General features: G+C 26.8%; 1 pseudogene across 1 annotated transcript in view; it reads left to right on the top strand.

The window, feature by feature from the left end:
- Positions 1-23,463, top strand: part of LOC147816890 (WD repeat domain-containing protein 83 homolog) — a 25,227-nt pseudogene extending 1,764 nt beyond the window's left edge. Inside the window, exons 3-7 of the transcript XR_015429424.1 lie at positions 2,148-2,260; positions 8,072-8,243; positions 11,573-11,680; positions 16,893-17,098; positions 23,304-23,463. The product of XR_015429424.1 is annotated as a WD repeat domain-containing protein 83 homolog (transcript). The remainder of the gene's footprint in view (positions 1-2,147; positions 2,261-8,071; positions 8,244-11,572; positions 11,681-16,892; positions 17,099-23,303) is intronic.

The following is a 23,463-nucleotide window of genomic DNA, read 5'->3' as shown; positions in this document are numbered from 1 at the left end:
TTGACTATGATCAAATAGTGAGACCAAATATACCTGATAGGCAGCAGCTTGAAGCTCAAAGAACTAAAGGAGCTCCCGTAGCTAAAACACTATGTCTTTTAACTAAAATATCTGTTTTTTGGTTTTGTGAAATGAATGAGCTTAAAATGCAAACAAAATCGCTATTAATTTAATGTTTTATAATCAATAATAAATAAAATAAAATTTTTAAGAAAAAACAACAACTTTTCTTTGGTTTTGAAGGAAAAATTACGAAATAAATTTTGAGTTTAACTTATAAGAATCCAGTTAATGTAGTCTAAATTAATCTCCCAGATATTTTTTTCACTTTATATAAATTTTGTCTTAAAATGTTTAACAATGTTTTCTTTTGAAAATTACTGAAACTGTAATACTTTGGTTGAAAAAGTAACGCAATTCTAAGTTTTCAATTTGAAGGTTCTAATTGATGTTCAAAAAACAATATATAAAATTTTGTACAAGGGAACTATTTTTTTAAGGTTCTACAGCAAATATTTTTTTTCTTACCTCACTTTGCAATGTACTTTTTTCTAATTTGTACATTAGAAGAAAATAAAATAATTGATTAAGAATATAAAAATGTAAAGCTTGCAAGTTACAAGTAGTATGACATGATATTATTTTAAAGCAAAAGGGCATTTATATATATATTTTTTTTCAAATTCCACATTTTTTATCACATGCAATATTTATTTTGAAACTTATATATTTGATATTAGGAGTTTAAAAAGATATTTTTATGAAAGGTGCTCCAAGACTAGGCAAACAATAGTGTGCACAGCAGCTGGTACTTTGTTAAAATAAAATATTTCAAAAATAAATAAGTCAATAAATTAAAATGAATAATATAATAGCGGATTAAATCAATAAAACTAAAATATCGCTTCAAATGATGTGTAAAAGAATTAACATACGTGAACAAAAAAATATATATATGTATATATTGCATATTTTCTTTATCTATTTTAACAGTTCTATTAGCTTTTCATTTCTGTCTAGTTTATAGTTTAAGTTGCTTCATTTATACATGGCACTTGTTTGTTGTTAATACAAGAAAAGAAAGTTCAGTGGTCTTATGACCATGTCTAAAAAAAATTTCGGTGATTGGATAGGTATCAGAATAAAGAGAAATTTAATCATTGGTTGTGTGTTTCGTGTTCTATCCAAGATGGAGGATAACTTGAGATAAAAGAATTTTAAAATGTTTAAAAGCAAGAAAGAACGACTTTTTTTTCAGGTTTTTTACGAAAAAGTAGAAAATAAATATTTTGTGCAACATATAAGAATCAAGTTGATGTAGTCTCACTAAATTTTCAGAATATTATGTTCATTTTATACAAAGTTTATCCTGAAATATGAGTAAGAATTTCTTATAAAATTGTTAAAGGGAAGCAAATGAAAAGTTAGTGCTTTTCAAATAACAAGAATAATATGAAATAAACCACCAATTTTTCATCTGCTAATTGAAAATATCTAACGATTTTTAAAATTGGGACAAAAATTGTTCCTTGCTGCCCCTGTTCGAATTTCAGGATGATTGTACAAATGATTCACACACAAACTCTTCCTTTTATTATTATTCATAAATGTCTTTTTGCTTGTTAAAAAAATTAAAAAATCTGGATGTCATGTTTACTGTCAATTGTCTGAGTTCTACTTACAATTTTAAATTATTTTATTATATCGAACACAAATATGTGATTTTTCCACCATTTTTTATAAATTAATTAAGTACAATTAAATAGCATTTGTCTTTGATAAATTTTTAGCAAGATGTGCTTCTTAAATTATCATAAATGTAATAATGTGGTTTATTTTAAATTATTAAAGTTAATTAAATCCTTAGAGAAAAACTTCAAACAAAGTATATTTTCAACTAGTCATTTTTAAGATGAAATTGTTAGGCAGAAAAACACTATTACAATTTGTAATTTTAGAAAACAATTCTTAAAAAGAGAGAGAGAGAGAGAAAGAAAGATTATAATGCCTGGAGAAATAAACTTTACTGTTTACTAGTTAAGCTAATGTTAGCATTTTGAAAGTTCTCTTAGTATGCATGTGAATTTGGTCTATATGTTGACAGACATTTATACTTTTCATAAACTAACTATAATTCATCAGTTTAGGTTATGTCAATGCTATAAAGTTCAATGAAGAATCTACAGTTATACTATCTGCTTCAGTTGATAATACTGTTTGTGGTTGGGATTGTAGTAGCAAGTCTGGCGAGCCTATTCAGGTGATTTATCTTATTTTTATTGTTGATTTTTAAATGGACAAATTAATAAGATAATTAATTTAAATGCTATTTATCTTGCTTTCAGTTTCCTTTTCTTTATTATTTTTATTACATTTTCTTAAATCCATTAAATTAATTTTTTTAAAAGCTTTTTAAATTTATTTTGTTTTTCAGTTATTTTAAATTTTACATGATGTGAAAGATTCTAGTATGTCATTGTCTGTATCAGAGCATCAAATATTTTAATTTACTACATTTTTATTTATTTTGTAAAAGTAATTGCTTCTTGCATTTTAACATAATTTTATTTAATATATTAAACTGTAATTGTTGAGCTTTTTTTAAATGAATTTTGTTTAATTAAGTCTGGTTTTAAATTTTAGGTTTCATATAATATGAAAGGTTGTATGACATCTTTGTCAATATCAAAGCTAAAAACACTTTAATTTACATATTTCTTTTAGAATAGGGGTGCACAACCTTTTTGAGTGAAGGGCCACTTGCACAGCAGGCTGGCTAACGAAGGGCCGCACATCTATTTAGACATGTTAATGACAAATGTAATAATGTTTATTTAAACATTAGCGTTCCATTTTTTTTTATCAATAAACTTAGTAATATCAATAACTTAGTACTGTTCCACTATTAGAATTCAATCAAAAATAAAAAAAAAAATTATACTTTTTTTTTAACAAAAAATAAACTTGCTATTTTTATCATATGAACAATAGATTTATCAAAATAATTAAACATTGAAGAAAAGAAATGTTTTTTTTCTTTTATCATATTGTGCAATACGAAAATTCATTTTAGAATTAAATTCTAATAAATAAAAAAAAACTGCAATGCCCACAGAATGAAAGTAGGAAAAAGTTTAGTCATAATTAAGTATTATAAATTCAAATTAAATATTTTAATTAAAGAAAATTTATAGGTTTTAAACAAAAGCCTAAAATAAAAACAAAACTGTGATAGTTCAAAATAAAATTCAATGCTTATTTTGTAATGTGCTTTATTATTTTATTTTATTAATTATTAGATTTTTCTTATATCGTTAACAGTTTCCTTTTTTTTTATTGAAAAAGATCACTTAAGCAACAAAAAATTGAAATCTAAACTACAAACAGTGAGCAGTTCAAAAATTCACGTTTTCCGTCATTTTATGAATTTTTTAAGTCGCAATAACATTCATTGCATTTAAATTAGGGAGGGATGTAACAAGTATTTGGCCCTTCTGTGAAAAATTCAGTTGGTTGAATGATCAGTCAAATATTCGGCAGAATATTTTTTAGAAATGTATTTTTCCAAGTTTTTTTAATTTTTGAATTTTTATAGATATTATTTCTTTTTTTAAAATTATAATCAGACAAGTCAATTTTGTCATTTTTTCAATACTTTGAGAATTGAGCTTATTATCACTCTTTCCCTGTACTGTAATATAAATAACCAGTAACATAGAAAAGTTTGATAATCAGTATTAAAGTTTTGTTTCAGGAACTAAGAAAAATTTGCTTTTTCTGTTTTTCTTTTTTAAGGCATTTTTATTATGACTCAGTACTTTTTTTTAAAATAAAGTTACTAATAAAATTTATTTTATAGTAATTTTTTTCTGCTAAAATTATGGCAATGAGAAAAATTTGAATTGAGATTTTCGGCATAAGATTTTCATTTAAAAAATTAAGAACGCTTTTTTTCTATCTTTTTATTTTCTTTAAATTAAAAAAACCTTTTTTTAGACGTTTTCATTATAACGTAGAAATTTTTAATAGCATTTCTTTCTTAATTCTTTTTTCTTGGCTTTTTCTGGTAATTGAAAAACTGAGATGTTCAGCTTTAAAATTTTTTTTCAAAAATTAAGATTGATTTTTATGTTCTCTGTTTCGCTTTTCGACATTTTCAAAAACGTTCTTGATTGGCCTTATTTTTTAGAGTTAATTTATGAATACTTTTTTCCAGGAAATATTATTCTGAGCATTGAAATTTTAGTTTCAGTGTTGCTATGCTGCTAAAAGATTTTGCTATTTGGCCCCAAGTGTACGGCGTTCAGTCGATTTCTTCTTCTTTTTTTTTTTACCGAATATTTGATTTTTGATCAAATCACAATTCATTACCACATTCGACCAAATCATATTCGTTGCGGAAATAAAAACGGAGGAAAAATAACTAGGATTTACAATAAAACTGTACCGAAATACCGTATCAAAAATGGATTATTTAATTGCGCGATTAACAATCACGTGTCGTAATAACATCATAGTTAAATAACGGGATCGTCAAAATAATGTGGAAAAGCATAGAAATAAAAAATATATTTATGCTGCACTCAGCACGAATAAAGCGTTTCAAATGCATGATTTAAAATTTGTATGTCGTAATAGAACAATTGGAATTTTTTATAATACGTGGGAACGCATAGCAATAACTGCCGAAAAAAATTTTTGAAAAAAAAGAAAGAATTGCAAAAAAAAGGTAAAAAATCACTTAGATTTAAGATGAAATCGTCACAAATAAAGTGCACAAAAAGTGATTATTTAAATTTGCGATCTGAAACTCGCGTCGTAATAAAAATTCGGGATTTTCGAAATCACGTAGAAAAGGGGAAATAACTGTTTAAAAAAATCATTTATGTTTACGATAAAATCGGCTTAAAGAAAGTGCGTTAAACGTACATTTACTAAAGAATCTGTTAAAATTGATTGTGTCAAAACGTGATGACTTAAAAATTGCCATTTTTTAAAATTTTTTTATTGTGTTTAGAAGCTCTCGCGGGCCGCACTTCAGTAGTCGAAGGGCCGCATTTGGCCCGCGGGCCGCAGGTTGTGCACCCCTATTTTAGAAGAAAAAAAAAGTTCTTATATTATAACATAGTTTTATTCACTATATTAAAGAAGTCTAAGAGGTTTTTAAAAAAAAATTAATTTTGAAATAAGTTTTTTTAATTGAGTATGATTTTTAATTTTAGGTTTGACATGATACAAAATATTCTACGATTCCTAAGTCTGTATCAGAAAGTGAAATAATACTTTTTGAAAATCTTTTTTCTGTAAAACTATTTACTCATTACATTTTAATGTATATTTACTTTTCATGGTATAGGTAAATGGGTAAAACTTTTAAATTGTTTATTTCTAATATGGAAAAGATTTTAATAAACATTATAATATTAAACCTATGAAAGATTTTATTTTCTCCCTTAAGAATTATGATGTATATAAGCTTCAAGATCTTTATACTAACGTTTCGTTTATTAATTTACACTTCAAAATTCTTTAGTTCGATCTTGTTAAAGTCTTTCAACATTGTTGTAAAAAATTTTAAATAAAAGGAAAAATTTAGGTAATTTATAATTCATTATTAACTTTAAAAACCCCATTTTTGATAAGATCAAATTTCATAATATTTTTAAAAAAATTTTTCCTTTAAAAGATTTTAACATAATTAAAAACTTTGAATATAATAAATCTCTTGTTGGAACTATATTAAATTATAATGATATTAGCAAAAATTTTGGAAAAATTAATACATTCAATAATGAATATCACTGTATAGAAGAGAAATATTTTGATTATTGATAAATATCATAAACATATTATTATTACTGGTAATTTAAATATTATTGAAAACTTAGAGCTTTGGAATTCAATGATAACAGGCACAAAATTTAGACCCATTTACAATATAATTACGATATGATTAAAATACAATTAATTTAGGATATGATTATAAGACAATTAATAAAATTCTAAAATACTTTCTTAATGATCTCAATAGTTTTTGTTTAAAGATGTCAAATAGATTCTCTTTACCTTTAGGTATGTTAACAGATTGGAAATCGGTTATTTATTATTACTTTAAAAGCTTTTTTTTTTCCAATAATAATGAAAATTTAGATAACAGTATCAATTCAACAAATTTTTCTAAAATTGTTCAATCAATTAAGCATCGACAAAAAAGTTTTGTATAGAACTACAGAAAAAAAATCATGGACAAAGCTAACAATAATTATGCAATCTTCTGTAAAAAATCTATGTTGAACTTTTAAATAAAGAGTTAAGAAAAATAGTAAAAATTTTAAGCTCAGTAATTTAAATAATAATATTAGAATTAAAAAAATTTTAGCTTTATATTGAAGGTTAAAAATTAAAACTAGCAATATAGTTTCCTTACTTAATTATCAGTTCTAAATTTCATAAAATTCCTATAAAATTTAGAACAATCACATCTGGGTCTAATACTTTCCTAATTACACCTAGCACCAATTTCTCTTATTATTTAAATAAAATTATTAACAATATTATTAAAGAAGGTTTTTCTTGAATTATCTCTAATAATCAACCAATTTTAAAATTTATTAAACACAATAAAATTAATTCAATTGCAACTTTTGATGTCCAGGATCTTTGGCATTCCCCTTTCTAAACTAAAAGATGTCCTTTTGAATTATTTCTATGTTTTTAAAAATTTCCTTAATTGGGATTTTGATATTGGGAAATTCTAATAAATTTTTGTCATTTTTAAAAATTATCTTCACTATGGAAAAAATATTTTTATCCAAATTGATGGAGTAAAACAAGGATCTTAGCTAACTTATTTTTGCTCTATTATGAATAAAATTATACTCTTAATATTAAACTTGTTGATGACTTAATTATCTTTAATTTTCAAGATTATACTATTTTATAAATAATATTTACCTCTAGGAATTAGTCTTACTTCTTAATAAAAGAATATGTAGTAATTTTTATTTATCACAAAAACAAATAGAAAAACTCTTTCAAAATTTGGTCAAAAAAGCAATGGATACCCAACTAAAGTAATTAAATTCTATATAAAATCATTGGGTTAATTATATGTTATAATAAATAAATTTACTAGAAACTTCTTTGTTAATTTACATATTTCTTCCATGTGCAAATCCATTTCAGGCAATCTCACTCACTCACTCTCTCTCACTCACTCTCTCTCAAATAAATGTTAATTTTCTAAAATCATTAAAATTGTTTTATTAAATATCAACCTTTTATGAATTATAAACTTCTTTAAATTATCCAGTATAATATGTGCTTATCAATTTTCAGGCCTATCCTTGGTAATAAGTAAATCAAAAGCGCTTCGGTACTGCAGTAAGAACACTATAAAATGAAATCCCTGTATTTACGCTTTTACCTCAATTTGCACTTCCGTTTTCAGATTTTGTAATTTGGCAATCTTTTTACGAAAATATTTTAAATCATTCTTGAAAATATTCCCTTACTTGTAAGTTCATTTGAATTCGCTACTCGCTTTATAGATTTCCTTTTGTGCTGTCTTTTCTTTACATTTCATTTTCTGTTTTTTACTTGAAATTTTTACTTAATGTGTTTTATTTTGTTTCAAAAAAAATTTTTTTTGAGTGCTCCTCACACTATTGTATTGATATATTTTGCTTTGGCTATATTGATACAATATCAGAAAGCACTCCTTTTTGCTGATATAATCGTGTGAGCTGATAAAGAGATTATATCTTTTGTTTTTTCCAGGATTTTTAATAATAAAAATTTTTAATTTCATTTTATTTCAATAATTTTCTTCTTCTCTTTTCACCATTCTGTAATTTTTTCCATGTTTCCATTCATTCCATAATGTTTACTCTATATTTTGAACTTTTATATATTTATATATATTTGTGTGTATGTATGTAAAAAGAAATTTTAATAATTGTGGATATCTTTTACACAGACCATTGGCCATTAAATATTATGATCTTTAAAGGTGTATATTTCCATTAAATAATTTTAACTTGATTTGAAATTGTGTTATCATATTTTTTAGGTTCAGTCAACTGTGTTAACTTCACAAAGGATGGCCAGTGTGCTCTTGCTAGCTGTTTAGACAATACTTTGCGACTTACAGATAAAGAAGGGGGTGAAGTGCTTTCTGATTAATTATCATCTTTTATTTTAACTTTGTTAACATTTAATTTGAAAACTACTTTAGATATTGAGTAAGTTTACTTATATTTCATTTCTTGACAAGTTTTTGTTGATTTTACCATTTAATCATCACATCAAAATACTGTCTTAAATTTAATAAACGGCATATCTTTATTAGTATAAAGTTTGTTATTTTCACTTAAAATTAGCACATTGAACGTAATTTCAAGTATTTAAATATTCATTTGCTACTTTTCTTTTCTCAGAAAAAGAATATCCTTTTGATATATAAATGTACTTTATATGTTACTATATGCTTAAATGTACTCAACATGCTAACAAAAGATCTGCTTGCTGGAAATTCTATAGTTGCCAAGTTACTTTTAAAAATACATTTTAATGATTGTAAAGTACTTTAAGCATTCAAACAATTATATATGCCATTATTTCTTTACATAGAATAAAATAGGGTGATTTGAAACTTTTAAGTTTAAAAGTTAAATTACTGATTACAAAATATAAAAAATGTATACTTTTATTAACTTTTTTTTCTGATTTTGACAATTCTGTTGAAATCCATTGTTATAATTTGGATTTAATCCACTTTTATTATTATTGTACAATTTATTTTGATTTTAATAGTATGAACACTAAAATAATAATAACTCAGCGTAAAGATTTAAATTCTTTAGGAAGAGAAGAATTTTCTTATAAGATATTCAAGAGAAATGAAGATAAGATTAAATTTTGTTTGTGCTCAAAACTACAATTTCTATATTGATATAATTATTCATAATATACTTGTATTTCGTTGTATATTAATATTTATATATTAGCATATGTTTCTATATTAGTGTATACCTGTATTTTAATAAATATTTTGAATACATTATTGAAACTTGCATAGTAACTCTCATCATTAGTTTTTGAGAATTTTAAGCAGTTTTTGACAATTAAGATATGTTTATGATGCTTGACGTGTCAAAGACCAAACCCTATATAAGTAAAAAATCAAATCTGTTTTTATCCGTCCATTTTAACCTTTATTAACTTATAGTAAATAAAAGGAATGTATTTGTTATTTGGTTTTAATGCATCTAAAAAGAGAAATGAAAACTATACTAGCAAAACAAATTAAATATGGGTGGAATATACGGCTTTTAAAATAGCTATTTTAAAAAATAAAAAAAGTGGTTACATTAATATAATTATACTATTCTTAAGCCTTAACTTGCATGACTTCTTGGCCAATTTACTGGCTTTAGCAGGAGTGTTTTTACCTTAACAAAAATGTGTTACTTAAAGGAAAATAACAATTATGGTAGCAGAATTTTTAGCATAAATACAAACAAGTAAATTTGCAGTAAAGAATCAGCAAGATTTTATATATTTTGTAGGCTGTATACATCCTCTAATTTTTTCTTTCTGTTTATTTATGAACTTAGCAAAAGTTTTCAATTAATCTGATTAATTGTCACCTTATATTTCTGTAAAAATAAAAAAACCGAAATAGATATAGTGTATTTTTTTTCCGGAACTAACTCTATAGTAAAGCCCGTCCGTACATTAATTTTCAGCTTATATTTTTGTAAAAATTGAGAAACTGTGTTTTGTTTTCTCCCTTCCACGTTTAAATTGATTTCTGACACAATAGCAAAACACTTGAGTGCACTAATTGTCAGCTTATATTTCTCTAAAAAGTTTTTTTAAAAAAAATCAATATCTTCTAATTATTGCTTTAAAAGACATCCTCTCGAAAGGGATAACTTGTTATAAACAAATGACACTTAATGCGCTGTTATTCAAAGTTCTTCATTTTAAATACAAATTCACAATAAAAGTTTCAAACTCAACTTAAGCAAAATTAAAATTATTTTATCCTAAATCCTTTTATTTAGCTGACTTGAGCTATAGTAACATTAATTGACAGTTACAACACATGAATAACATTATCTGTGCCTGATTGATTGAGAGCTAAAGTTTACTAAAAAGAAACTAAACTAATATTTGCCTCATAGACAACGCAAAGTCATCAACAAGATTACTTCATCTAGTGGAATCTCAAAAAAGTATGATAACTATACTTGGCACTTCATTAAAAGATCTAAGCTAGCTGATAAATAATTTGTGCAACTTTGGCATAGTTGTGTCTCTTGGTTGGGAAGAGGGTTAAATGTATTAAATAATCTATTAAAATTAAGCCATAATGCTGCCATTTCAACAATGAAACTCCTTCAACAGATAATGTTTATAAACTTTAGATTCATAATTAAATGGGCCAATTTGTAATCATGTATATAAAAATAAAATTAAATGTCACACAAAATTAAATGTAAAATAACAATGCAAAGTTAGACTGCAACTGAAAATCTTCCATCACTTAAGAGAAAAACAAGATATGGGGGGAAACTTGTTCAAGTATTGTTTCTGTCTTTGTTATCATTCTCAATTTTGCCTAATTTTAAAGCTGCTTATTGTGACTAACCCCCTTGGCAGAATCGTGGCGAGATTGTCGCAGAATGTTACTAAGTTCTTGCAGAAGGATTTTTCATTTAGGAAGTGAAAAATTCTTTTCTCTGCAGAAATTTTCTGAAGATTTTATCTTTCCTTTACCTAATTATATTCAAAGGATGCCTTTCTCGTGCATCGAGGAGGGGAAAAAATGCTTCTGATTTTTCTATTCTCATTTAAGAACCACAAAAAAAATAATAATAATGAAAACATGGTTTTCTTTTCTGCAGAAATGTTTGTTGTATTTTTTTTCTTTGCAGCTATTACTATTAATTTCCGCACAGTTTTTAAAATTCGAAATTTTTTATTACAACAGTTGAACCTCAAAATTGAAGCACGCATTTAGGAAATCTTTTTTGAGGGGGTCTGTTTGCGTGATTTCGTCATCGATCATTTTTTTCGGTAGTTACTGCTACGGATTTCACTATTTTTAAATTTGATTATGACTTACGAAAAGAAAAAAAATTACTCTGTTTTCTCCTACAAAATTCGAGAATATCGCTCATAATATTGGAATAAAAAAAATATTCCAAATTCAATTTAAAAAATTACATTACTATTACTTTTATTATTTTATTATTATTATTTATTATTTTTTTGAAGTTGACACTTCTGTTACTTTAAATTAATAACAAGTATATTTGTTTTTATTTTAAGTATATTGCAGAAAGATATTAATGCTAGAGAGGATTGTCGCACAAAGCCCGAAAAAATTCTGCCAGAGGGTAACTTACGGACGATGATAGGTTATAGGAACATTTAGCTTGATAACTTAAACAACTGTGATTAATAATAGTACAAATTATTGTTTTTTCAACAATTGCTTTTTTACTTAGGTTTTAATTAAATATCTTTTCCATTATTATAAATGAACATGATTTTTAATTAGGTACATAGGCCATAAGAATGAGAGGTATAGGATAGAAAGACACAGATTCCCTCGTAGTTTCTGGATCTGAAGATGGTTGTGTTTACATGTGGGACCTAATTGAAGTCAGTCAGTATTATTTTGTTTTTTTAAAGGCAACTTTTTATTAAAAAACATGACTAAAATTATATCTATCAAGAGTTCCAAAAATGACCAACAATTTGAAAAGCGAATTGAAATAATACGCATGTAGAATTGCTGCAGTCCACTTTTAAAAAAACGCAGTGTTTGTTCTCAACAAATTCAAAATTAGTTTAAAAATTTATCAGCTGATGATTGTTAAAACTGTAAAACAATGATTTCTACTACATGTCAGGTCATTCTGTTAATTTTGTCCTCAGACTGTAACTGCAGATAGGGGTTATTTGAAGAACATTGTCTTATAATTTTTCTCAATCGCAATATCATTTGGAAAAAAAATCCTGTCACTTGTTGACAAAACTGTTTTTTCATGCAAAATGTACATTTATCTCTTTTGATTTTTTTTTCCTTTTTAAAAGTTCACAGTCTTCTTTGAGCCCCTCAGTATTAACACAGTGCATATTTGTGAGATTATACTTTAAATTTTTTTTAAATCATAAAACAGATATAATTGAAAATTATAATATTTTACTGCTGTACAAATATTTTTTAAATAGGTGGAAATCATAAATTTTTTAGTCGTCACTAATATTTATTTATTTATTTTTTTTGCTACTTTAACTCTCTATTTATCTCACCTGTGATGTAGCCTTTTTCGAAATTACGTCATCTCTGCTTCGTTATCTCTGCCAAAAATGTTACTAATATAATATTATACAAAGAATGTTCATACAATGTAAGTGATATCATAAACAAAAGAGCATTAAAATAGCCTTAGCGGATGGATGAGGCTGTGTTTTCACTACAGCGCGAGAATCTCGCATTTTTTTTATTTTCTCGCCTTAAAAATGTTGGGAAAATGTAAACAAATAGATGGGCAGTATTTTCCTCTTGGCTGTGTCACTTGCTGTGGGAAGTTGGGTCACTTCCTGTTATCTCAGCTAGAAGGAAGTGGGTGTTTCTGTTTTTAGTCAGTTATATCTTTGCTTTGAATAGAAGATGTTTCTTCTCTTATGCTATGTTTAGGGAGAGCTATGTGATGTTAAAGAGCTATGTTTAGTTTAATTGAATGTAGTTTTTCTTACTTTATATTTAAAGATTTATATTCAGTAAATATAGTTGTACAGTTTTCCATGAAGTGAATTCTTGAGTAGTAATAGATGTCTTCAATATCTTATACTTAGTAAGCTGGCCCCTATTTTTCAACAAAAAAATTATTATCGCCCAAAATTCGCGCACTCTATTAATCAATTTCAAAATCTGCAAATCTAGTGCATTTTGGGAAAAGTTTTATCATGTGACATTTTGAATAAAATCCGTTTCACTTTTCTACCTTGATCTTTAATTATTTTCAACATTTGTGATTCCGAATAGTTCAGCATCTGTTGAAGGTCTTTTGGCACCCAAAACTGAATTAAGACAAAATATCGTAACAGATTGACTGATAAGCATTTGAGCAACCTAATGAGAATAGCTGACGAAAAAGTAGATATAGAACATTTTCCATATGATGATGCAACAAAAATATTCAATTTTTAAAAAAATAGAAGATGTTAAATATTATAATTAAAGAAATAATTTTTATCTATTTGTGTTTTTCTATTTGTATTGTAATAGATTAGTGTTTTTTTAATTTTTAGAAATCTCACCCTGTTTTTGAAGAAGGGTGAGAAATTCTCTCCCATTTTTTTCTATAATGAAAACACTGGATGAGGTATGTTTCCATTCAGCACATGCAACGTCATAATCACTCAGAAATCGTTTTTGATTGTACCAACTATTGAGGTCTTTTTGGGCAATTTAAATGTTTAATAATTAAATAAATACACATTTGATGGAAAAAATCAATCAGATATTCGGATTCAGGAAAGAATTTTCAATATGTTTTGATTGAAATTTTTAAAAAATAAGAGATGCTGTAATTGTCCATTATATCGCAGAAAATTTTTAATGATTGGGCTGCTTCCATTGAATCTAACTTATTACTTGAAATTTGTTTTTTTTTTCATAAATGTGTTACTAATACCCCTACTCTACACAAACCAGTAAGGATCAAATGCTTTTTACTGGATATCTCTGATTCTTGAAATTAATAAGTCTTTCACATGATTTATGGTATGATTTGTAAATAATTTGTTTTGAATCATCAAACTCTCTACCGTATTTATAGTTTTTGTATGCAGGATATTTGTGTAATCCATATATTTTCATATAAATGATCTATTCATTTAGTCTTTTTGCTGTATATCAATCGTTTTTTAACATGCAATCAATCTCCATTTTCAAAGCCTTTTGAATTTTACAAGAAATACAGTAATGCATGAAATTTCTTTACATTTTACAGGAAATACATAAAGGATTATTTTGGAAGTGTTTTTTAGTTCATGTGATTTTTTATACTTGGCACTAAGATTTAAAGTTTACAAAGGTTTGGGAAACCTATAAAAGAAAACGAGTATTTTTGAACACCCTATACCATAAAATCAAGCAATAAGCTCGTAACTTTTATTGATTACTTTAGTTTTTATTTTTAATAACTACGTGAAGTTTCCTAAAACTAGAGTAAATTTTTATGGAAATATGGACATTTTTATAAAAAAAATTTTGCTTTAACTTTATAAATAGTCAATGGAATTAAACAAAAATTTTGAAGCAATTTAAAATTAATTATGAAATTGTTGGTTTAAAATTTTAAAAGAATTCATTAAAAACTCAAATAGATCTAAGTATTTAAGGCAGTTTTATTATACTGCGCATGCACAGAAAAATTTAAAAAAGTTTTTTCATAATTTTGTAGTAAATCTTATTTGAAACTTAAAAATTTAAAAACTAGTTTTTGTACTTTCAAAAGAAAGCCTGAAATTATCAGGGGGTTTGCACAAATTATATTTTATATCATAAGACAAATTTTAACAATAAATGATAACACCTTATAATAATCATTCGGAAACGGAAATCTGACGGTATAAAGAAAGAATATATATTTTTATGGTAGCTAATCCCCCACAATGCTAGTCTCATTTTTAGTAAATCTTGTTTAATAGTGCAAAATAAAATTTGTGGAAAACCTCTTATCATTTTGAGTTTTCTTTTAAGATGTACAGGAACTACTCAGAAATTTGCTGGTAACTTTTTTAATTTTTTCTGCATTTGTTCAGTATAAAAAAACTACCTTAAATACTCTTTTTATGCCCAGTTATAACAAGTTTTTAAAAAAATTTAAATCAAAAATTTTGTAATTAATTTTAAATTGCTCCAAAAATTTTATTTAATTGCTTTAAATATTTATAGACTTATAGAGAAAAAAAATGAATTTCAAAAAATTAAATATTTTATAAAAATGTCCATACTTCTATTAATATTTACTCTTAAGTTTACAAGCTCATTGCTTGATTTTCTGACATAGGGTGTTCAAAAATACTTGTTTTCTTTCGTAATTTATTGTACATCTCCTAAACCACTGAAAACTTTAAATTTTAATGCGAAGTATGAAAAATCACATGATCATGAACTAAACACTTCTAAAGTTTCAAAATAATCCTTTATATATTTCTTGAAAATTTTTTAAAAGAATGTCAAAAACTGAAAGTGTCTCTTCCTTTATTGCAGGGCACTGTATAATAAATTTAAAAATATATAATTTATCCTATTTAAAATAAATAAAATAAGTTTAAATTTTAATTTAAACGAATTTCTCCTGTTCTAGTTCAGGGTTTTCTTAACTTTCAAACATGTAAAATTTTTTGTCATGGTCGAAAAGGTAATTTAAAATCTAACACAGAAGAAGTAGGTTTATATCAATCCAAGAAAAAGAAGAAGAAAAACACCATAAATTTTAAAACTATCATTTAATTAATACATAGCTGAAATATTTTGCTAGTTTAATAGTTAATATTAATTTCCAAAAAAAAAAAAAAATGTTAAAAATCACTAAAATATACATTAATATTAAAAAACAAATTGCAATGAAAATTTGACTGGTTGAAGAAAAAATCTTAAGTAATGTTTTCAAAGAAACTATTAACAAAACTTATTTAAAAAAAACTTGTTAACAGATATGCTGTAAACCAGAAAAATCTATATATATTTCTACATAGTATATCTGAATGCACTTGTATTTATTTATTTCGAAGGGAAATAACATAAATCCTTTTTAAAAATGAACTATTATAATTGAAACTCTGCAGTTTTTAATTTTCTGCATAAAAATTTAAATAAATTAAAGTAGTTTTTTTTTTTAAAAAAAAAAGAAAAGTAAATGTTATTTTTTTTAAAAGAACTTCCTTGCTCTGCATTACAAATTTATGAATAACAGTAGACATTTGATATAATGAGCCTCATGGTTTGTGCCAAAAAGAATTTGATAATTAACAAAAAGATGGTGATAGCCCAACTCTTTCTTTATTATTGTTTGAAAAATCGACAGAGTGATTGATACATTTATTGTATAATGAGAGTTACATAGATTAGGAGTGGTCATAAATTACAACTATCCAAGACTTAAGAATTTAAGGGGTTGTGTCACTTGTCATTCATTCAAAGGAGATTCAAGGAGTTTTACATTTATTATGTGTTAAAATCAAAGAAAATAATGGTTTAAATAATTTATTGAAAACTTCTTCTGTTGTTGTTACTCATCCCCCTGGTGTAGGAAAGCTTACACCAGATCCTAAAGACCCCCTCGCCTGAGAACATTGAAAATCTTACAACCAACAGCTGCCGCCAGGAAGCTCCTAAGCAATACATATCTGCCAAGTCGCCTGTTTTTTAACGAAGACTCCTGTATTTTAAGACTATCTCCCGTTTACCTGTAGATTCTCAAATTTCTCCGTATTTGTTGAAGAAATTTTTGAAAAAAATATTTGGTGATAAAATGTCCGCTGATAGCAAAAATACTTCTCTTATTCCTCAATAGATGGTGCTACTGCAAGTACCGCAACATGTTGAGTGTTTATAGTTTAAGTAAGGTAATATAAATATAGTGAGTGTTATAGTAATTATAAATAATGGTTTAAAAAATCTTCTTTTGATTAAGATTTGTATACGTATTTTTTACTTTGCTAAATTTAATATAGTTTTTGTTAAAGTAAGTTAATTGTTAATTCATTACCCTCTGATAGATTGAGAAAGTATTTTTATGATAATTTCATTCTAGCAAAATCGTATTCATTTGCATCAAATATTTATGTCATTTTTTTAGGGTTCCATTAAAGAAACTCTCAAACATGAAAGACGTAAAGTGGTTCATTTAATATCGTTTCATCCCTCAAAACCTATTATGCTGACTGCGGCTGAAGCAGATGCATATCTTTGGATTGATTCTTCTGAAATCTCAGATGTAGGGGATGACAATTGAAGATGCACCACCAATTCTGCATTTGGTGTCATCGTCTTGTACACATCTTTGTAAATATTTTTAGTTAATTAATAAATTTAAAGTTTGTAGTTAAATTTTTTTTAATCTTTGATATCAGTTCTCATTCAGTTTTGCTAAGCTTTTATTTAAATGACTTCTAATTGAGAGTTGTCTGAGAAAATAAAATGTTCATTTATAAAAAGAACTTTACCTGAATGTTTCTATCATATATCTATAAAGTTTCAGATTAAAAAAAAAACATTTGTAAAATTTATATATATATATATAGCACAATAAAAAAAAATGAAGAAAATGATTAAGTTTTATTAACTGTGCATAAACTGCAACTATGTAACAGGGTTCCCAGTCCTTAAAAACTGCTTAATTCTTATTTTGGAAAATAAAAATTAAAAAGTACTTAAATTTGGTTTAAGGTTTTTAAAAGTCCTTAATTTCTTAGCATCACTATTGTTGATAGAAGCAATTTTTCATTTCAATTTTTTAAAACAAAGTGTCGCTCTTTTATCACTTAGAATTAGACCATGCATCAAAGGTAAAGCATTTTAGAGAGACAAAAATTAATGTGTGGGAGGTGCTAGTAAGGGGAAGAAAGCCTGTCCTTCATTAATATATTCTGCCTTTTACCTAGAATGATACTCTATGAGGAGAGTGAAGCATTCTAAATGAAAAAAATTAGTATGTCAAGGAGGATACTGCACATGGAAGAAATAGTGCTTTTGGGGGGGGGGGCGATTTTAAGGTACCTAAAGGGAAGGCCCACGCTAACCTTCAAAATTGACAGAATTCAAGAAATTTAGTTCTACTAATAACGCATCTGCTTATAGGTAGGGCTGGGCAATGTCAGAATTTCGATATTGTGGTATATTGTGAGCTTCATATCACGATATTATGATATACCGCGGTAATTAAATTGTTATGTATATTATAAATGCTAAGACTATTTTGCAATTAAAAATTAATGTGTTTAAAGAGCATCATTTAAAAAAAATGGGGTACTTATATTAGCTCGCAGCATAATTATCCCATGAAATTAACTAATTATAAAGCATCATTATTTTAAAACAGAAAAATTTTATTAATATAAGCATCAATTACTAATATAAACATCAACACAATTATAAACATCAAAACAGTTATAAACATCAACACAATTATAAACATCAACAATTATAAATATCAACACAATTATAAACATCACAAGGAGATCCGACAATCTCGGATATTTTTAAAATCAGAAGCACGCTATTCTCAAAATGAAACCAAAATCAGTAACTAAGTATACCATGGAGGGTTGAAATAACGCGCGGGTGTTTGATCGCCAATACCACGGATATGACGCATGCGCTTTAAAGTCAAATGATACCACAATATATTGCAGGAGAAATTTCTAGCTGCCGAGAGGAGGTACCGTAAATATTACGCGCAAGCCTTTGAGTTCTTCACCCCTAAATCAATCACGTGCCATACCAATACCTCCTAGATACCATACCATACCGCCACTTCCTCGCCGCCGGTCGGCCGAAGATATTGGCTAGCGGTGAGTACCGAGAGGTGCAGGCATACCGAAGTTCAATAACTCGGTATTGCCGAAGAATATACTTACGAATATCATTACCGCGGTATCAAAGAAATACCGGTAAATGACGGTATTACGGTATATTGCCCAGGCCTACTTATAGGAATTAAGTAAAATGTTAAGAAAAGAAGTATCAGAAAAAAATATACTGGAATCCATAACAAAATCTATTTCCTAAAATCTTGTAGAATTACATAAATTTGTATAATATTTCAATATGTAATAAGTAACTGTAAATTTATGGAAGGCATAAAATTTTTTTAAATTCATGATTGCACTGAAAATTAAACAGATTTGAAAGAAACAGGGTTTGAAAAATACCAGCCCATCTTGGTTTTCCATCAAAAACCTGGAGTTATTGGATTTTCGATGTAAACCTCATGTTTTTTTGTTTTGTTTTTTCCAAAAATACTTTAAATTTTTTTCCTTATTACTAAATAAGAAAGCATGATTGACTTCTAACAAGAAAGTAAAATATTTGGTAACTATTTATAATTTGTTATGTTACAATGTAAATTTTTTTTAAAGTTTTTGATTGTTACTCTATAATTTTTATTTCTTAAGGATAAGCAGATTGTTACAGAAAAATTTAAATCTACTCATCTAAAAGATCCTTAGATTTTATTCATCATTTTATTCAGTTAACATTACAACTTAATGTACTGTTTTTAATTTTTGTTCAATTTTTGGTTGCTTTAAAATTAGTTCATGTTTTTACCACAATGTTTAGTTACATTATGTAAAGTCAATTCCTAATAACAGGTTTGGCTGGAAATAATTTTGTGCCTTTCATCATAAAAGTAAATATAACACATTTGCTGGTCTAGTAGTGTAAACTTGTTAAAAATAATTTTTTCAATGTTTTTACCAAATTTCTATATTTACTCTTCTTTTTTTTTAATATGCATGTAAAAAATTGCAAATCCTAATTTCTGCTCTTAATTTTACAAATCAATTTCAATGAAATCATTAAAAATGGAATACAGATTAGTTTCATGCATTAACTTTCACAATATGAATGATGTTAACTTTTAACAATCTGAAAACGTTTTTATTTTTAAAAAACCGACCCGGGTTTGCAAAAACTGTGTGGTACTTCTTTGGCAAACCCTGTTAATTAATACACTTATATCAGTGCTTACATTATAATAAAATTGTTAGTTATTATTTTTTTTATTGATTGATTTTTTTAGGAAAGTAAACAATTTGCACAGTCTCTGGTGGCATTCGATGATAAACAATCATACTATTTTTAAGTCTTTAATTTTTCAAAAAAGTGCTTAATGTTTGCATTGTTGAAAGAGTGGGAACCCTGTATAAAGAGTATAGATAGATTGTATATATATATATATATATATATATATATATATATATATATATATATATATATATATATATATATATATATATATATATATATATATATATATATATATATATATATATATATATATATGGATGGAACTCATAAAATAAGTTAAAATATTGACAAAACATGGAAAATAATAAAAATTAATGAAAAGAGAAGAATAAACTTATTAAAATAAAATATTTAAACAAAAATTTTATTTATTTATTTAAAAAAAAGCTTTTTTAAAAGCTGGAAAACAAAATGAATAAAAAGATATAATCTCTTCATCAGCTGACACGATTATATCCGCAATAAGAAGTGCTTTCTAATATTGTATCAATATAACCAAAGCAAATTATATCAACAAAATGTTTGCATGCTCCTCACACTATTGTATTGATATATTTTGCTTTGGCTATATTGATACAACATGAGAAAGCACTCTTTTTAGCTGATGTAATTGTGTGTGTTTTTTTTAAATACATAAATAATTTTTTAAGTATTTTCAGAAATATTTTATATTAATAATTTTCCTTATTCTCATTAATTTTTATTGTTTTTCATGTTTTCTCTGTATTTTAATTATATATATTCATTTATTTTTCTCCATACTTACCACATTTAAAACCTATGACTTTCAACCTCTTTTTTTTAATTTTTTCTTTCTAGTGCTATCCAAGATAGATATATTTGAGTGTATGTATCTGCTTAAAATCATATTATTTTCATGACACAATTTGAATGTTTCTTGCTGATTCTTAAAATTGTGATTGCATAATAGAAAAACTAAACATTATTTTGATTACGAAAAAAAAATATTTATGTCAAAATATATTTAAAATTTTCTGAAATATCTTTAACACAATTTTGAATTCGCCCCTGAAAATTAAACTTAAGCACTAGAAAACAATATAGATAGGTTACTCTTATTACTTTTTGGTGCAGCTGCAGAAAAAGAAGCGAAAAGGTTTTTTTCACCATGGTAATAAATTTTATTCATAGTTTTCAGATTAAAAGCCATTTCAACAACAAAATTCAATGCACCTGAAAAAGAGTTAATCATTTTCCGTAGGTTCTATATCAACCGATATCTCATTAATCAATAACCAGTTTGATTGCTTCTTGTTGAATTCTATCCGTATACACTGAATGTTCTCTTTAGGCAATGTCGTGTTGACCGTTGCATCAGCTTTTTCCGTTTCAATAAGAGCCACGGTGTTAAACTCTGAACAAACAGCCTTTCTGTCTGTCAGCATTTTCTTGAAAACTGTTGCCACTTTTAATTCTGCGTACCTTATAATATCCTCCTTGTGTGACGGAAGGCCGGAACTGACGAAAATTCTACGTACATTTGCGGGTTTCCTTAAAATCACATCAAAACTGTCATTCTTCTTCGGTGCGCTACCCCAGAAGAATTTATCGGATTCGTCATAGCAATACTCCGGGTAGTGCTTTTTGTATATGCCTATTGTAGTGACGACATCTGCCGGTGGATTGGGAAAGTGGTACACTCGTATGTTGTTCGAAAAGCTTCAGTCTTTTGCTTTTTGAATTTTGCCATCGAGTGAAGAGTAAAGCCCCATATGCTGGAATAGCCCTGGTATTCTCCTGGTGACGATCTTTTTCTCGGGAACCATGATATCAAGGAATTGGAGGATTAGAAGATCTACTGGCTTTTCTAGGTGAAAGAGCACCAGGAATTCTGACAGTTTCCTCAAATCCTCCGACTTGAACAATCTACCTATAATGTAGAAACTCGAAAACGTCAGAGACACCCATTCCGAATTTTCCCTCGTTCGAATGAATCGTTGGATGGCGCTTACGAAATGAGGCGACGATTCTATGCCGTCTTCTAAAATTAGAAAATATTCATAAAACGATTTGGAATATTTCAACAAGTAAGCAAAATCTAACACTTGCTTGGATCACCAAGCAATTCTTTCTATCGTATCGTTGTAAGTCCGGCGAGTTATCTTCATCGGCGGATATATCTCGGGATAGGTTTGTATGAGAAGTAGCAAACCTGATCGGACATATTCGTTGAATAGAAACATTGTTTCTTTCAGTCTTTTGTGTCGGATTTTGGTGTCACTGTCAGCATAAAGAACAACTATTGTGACATCTTTTCTTTCATCTTTGTCCATGTTCTCAAGCAGTGATTTCAATGTTTTGTGGAGGTAGTTTTCTTTTTTCCGCACCACAGAAGGTATGCCAATTGTAATATATTTACTTTTCCTGGTGTAAACATCAGCTGGTTCGGAAACTGTTTTATCTTTTACATTTGGCACACGCTGGAAGAAGAAAATTTATTTTTAAGTTGTTTTGCAAGCTACATTCTATTTAGACGTTGCATTTCTATTTAGACTGGGTTTGACTGTATAAAATATGATACATAAAACTAAATAATTCACTTTTTAAACATGGTGCGTGGCGTTTTTAAGAAGTGCTTAAAGGTGCTTATTTTCGTTTTTTAAAAGCCCTTAAAGGTGCTTTTTCCATTAAGTGTTTTTAAAAAGTGCTTAATTTTCCCTTTTCGAAAATGAGATTTTTTTCTTTATCGTGTTGATTTTTCGCCACGTATTATGCGAAAGCGTGCTTTTCACATTGTTCTATTCAACGTTTTCACAATTCATTCAACGACAATCCCTTTCGTTGTATCGTCAGTCCATAGCGTATGAAAACGCCAATCGTTTTGCATGTTTGATGAAATACTTCCAAATCTACTGAGCTGAGTACGGTGAGTTTCTAGCAGTCTCATGTGCAACTCTTTGCAAGATATTCTAAATTTCATTTTCTACCCTCTGAAATCGAACCGAAAAATATCTCGATTCTTTTTATGGTGGCTAATATAATCAAGAAAAGAGTTCTTTGTCAGAAACTAGTTGTTTCATCATCTCAAGTCTTTGAAAATTATTTTGTTAATGTATATAGTGCTTAAAAGATGCTTATTTTTTGTTGAAAGATTTGGTTACACACCCTGTTAAGAGTAATTACTGAAAATTTATTTAATTTTTATTTGCTACAAAGGAAAGTTTTATTTATTTCATTCTATTAGTAGTATGTTTTACACTACTATGCTGAGTGCTTCGAAGCAGCGCGCGTGACCTGGCGGGAATTTCCCTAAAAATTGGTAGGGCACTGAACATGCTAATCAATATGTGTTTATTAAAGTATAATTTTAGCAAATACATCTTAAGAATTTTTCCTGTATTAAATATCTAAGTATTGATTTGATTTTTATCTGAATAATTATTTCTCCTTTTAATTGGCTTTCACGACTTTAAATCATAATGCATTCTTGTTGCAGCAACATACTTTACAATCTCTTGCGAGTAAACTGACGAATGTTACCCTGCCACTAACCTGTTTACAAATGATCTCTCAATTGCACTTTATAAGTATATACTGTACTGTTGTTGTTTAATGGTTTGTAAAATAACTAATAAAAAGTATTTTATTTTACAATC

Source organism: Parasteatoda tepidariorum, chromosome 1 (genome assembly GCF_982258835.1).
Source record: "Parasteatoda tepidariorum strain Cologne lab strain chromosome 1, Ptep-v5.0, whole genome shotgun sequence".
In the NCBI taxonomy this organism is placed as follows: domain Eukaryota; kingdom Metazoa; phylum Arthropoda; class Arachnida; order Araneae; family Theridiidae; genus Parasteatoda; species Parasteatoda tepidariorum.
This window is presented reverse-complemented; position numbering and strand designations above follow the sequence as displayed.